At 42.7% G+C, this 2,066-nt stretch overlaps 1 pseudogene; it reads right to left on the bottom strand.

Annotated features, from left to right (window-relative positions):
- Positions 1-1,664: 1,664 nt before the first annotated feature.
- LOC129683066 (U6 spliceosomal RNA) lies at positions 1,665-1,778 on the bottom strand (annotated as a pseudogene).
- Positions 1,779-2,066: the final 288 nt, after the last annotated feature.

The following is a 2,066-nucleotide window of genomic DNA, read 5'->3' as shown; positions in this document are numbered from 1 at the left end:
CCACCATGAAGGCCTGTAGAGAACACTCTTGGCTCTCCATTGTAGTGGTATCAAAATATAGACAAGTGTGCCTGCCCTCTGCTCAGTCCACAGGGAGTTAGCAAAAGAAGGGGCCTGAGCTAGAGATCTTTGGGGCATAAAAAATGTTCCTTGGGGAAGCCACACCAGGTCCTGAGCCTCAGTGCTTTCTACTGTGAAATGTAGGCACTGATCCCTTCCTCACAAGGCTGCCAGAAGGAACAAATACACCTTGGATTTGAAAAACAAATTTTTGAACTTTTAATGCTGGATTTTACTAGGAATCTAAATGGAAAACAAAAGCTGATGCAAGGGGTTGGGGAAATGGCTCAGTTGTTACAAACACTCACTTGCTATCTTGTGGAGGATCCAGGCTAAGTTGCCAGCACCTACACGATAACTCACAACCATTTATAATTCCAGTTCCATAGGACCCAACACCATCTTCTGACCTCCAGAGCACTGGGCATGCAATGGTGCACATACATAGATACAGGCAAAACACTCATATACATGAAAATAAATAAATCTGTATTGTTTTCAGTGCTGACATAAGTGTTTGTAGGTATTTGCCCTCATGCCACACAATATTCCAGGTTCTTAAGAATAACAAGTCAAGCCACTGGTGGCTTTGACAGACACAATTCATTGGGCAGCTCCCAACCTCAGTTCCAGGTGATGTGGACACTGAGATAGGACAGTGTGAGACCCTAGGCAGAGGGTGCTGGGAAAGCCGGCTTACCAAGGCCTGCTGCTAGTCCTCTGGCTTGCTCAGTTTACACTGTCAGCCCTTTTCTCACCCCAGATTTCCCAAGGAGCCCTAAGTCCTGTCAAGCGGCCTGACCTTGTCTTAGCTGTATTTGGCCCTCTGGGACCTCTCTGGCTTCAGGCCCTGAGGCAAAACCCAGACTGCCACTAAGTTTCTGACCTCCACAAAAATTCAGCTTCCTCTACATAACTCTAGGTTTGAACTTAGACCCTCTAAAAGCAGGCTTAGTAATTGTAAGTACAATGATTCATACTTATAGTCCTAACCCTCAAGAGACTGAGAGTTTAAGGCCAGCCTGAGCTGGAGTGAAATTCTATGTCAAAACACGACATCTGGATGGGGTGGGGGAGGAGCATGATGCCACAAAAATGTAAAAGATTATAAGAGACTTCTAGGAATAATTATATGCCAAAAGTGGCTGGTGTAGCCAAAATGGCTGGGTTATACAGAGATTCTGTCTCAAAAAATGAAGATGAAGAAGAAAGATAAGGAGGAAGAGGAAGAGAAGGAAGAGGAGAAGGAAAAATAAGAAGCAGCAGCAGCTGGGTGTAGTGATGCTCATTGCTCATCCATAATTTCAGAATTCCTAAGGCAGAGGTGTGAAGACTGGAGGCTGGAGGATTGCTGTGAGTATGAGAGATCAGCAGAACTACATAGAAAGAGCCAAGTTAGGTATAGTTACATAACAAGACTATCTCAAAAATCCAAGCCAATAGTAAGACATTAAAAAAATATTGACCAGCCAGGCACCATGGCTCACACCTTTAATCTGGAGGCAGAGGCAAGCAGATCTCTGTGAGTTCAAGCCAGTCAGATCTACAAAGCAAGACTAGGACAGTCAAGGCTACAGAGAAAAACACTGCCTTGAAAAACAAACAAAAAAATTGACCATTTTATGAATTTGCATATCATCCTTGTGGAGGGGCCATGCTGAAAATTGGAATCTTCCTGCATTATTCCAATTTTAGTAACTGTGCTTCTGAATTGACACAACCCTAAGACATTTTGAAACACAGGAATACAACTTCATCCTCCTGTTTAAATGTATTTTTGAACCCACTAAGCAGACCTTCTGTAATTTGATCATTATATATTACATATGCGTGTCAAGTTGACATTGCACCCCACAAAATACATAGTTATTATGTGTTGTAAATAACAACCAAAATATAGCAAATGTTGAAAGACAGACATGGAGATGCATGCCTATCATCCAGCACTTGGGAAAGTAAACAGAGGAGGGAAGATCCAAAGTTCAAGGTCAACCTCAATTATTATA

Source organism: Psammomys obesus, unplaced genomic scaffold, assembly GCF_907164565.1.
Source record: "Psammomys obesus unplaced genomic scaffold, mPsaObe1.curated_primary_1811, whole genome shotgun sequence".
NCBI lineage: Eukaryota > Metazoa > Chordata > Mammalia > Rodentia > Muridae > Psammomys > Psammomys obesus.
Note: the sequence above shows the minus strand (reverse complement) of the source record. Positions and strands in the feature narration are given on the sequence as shown.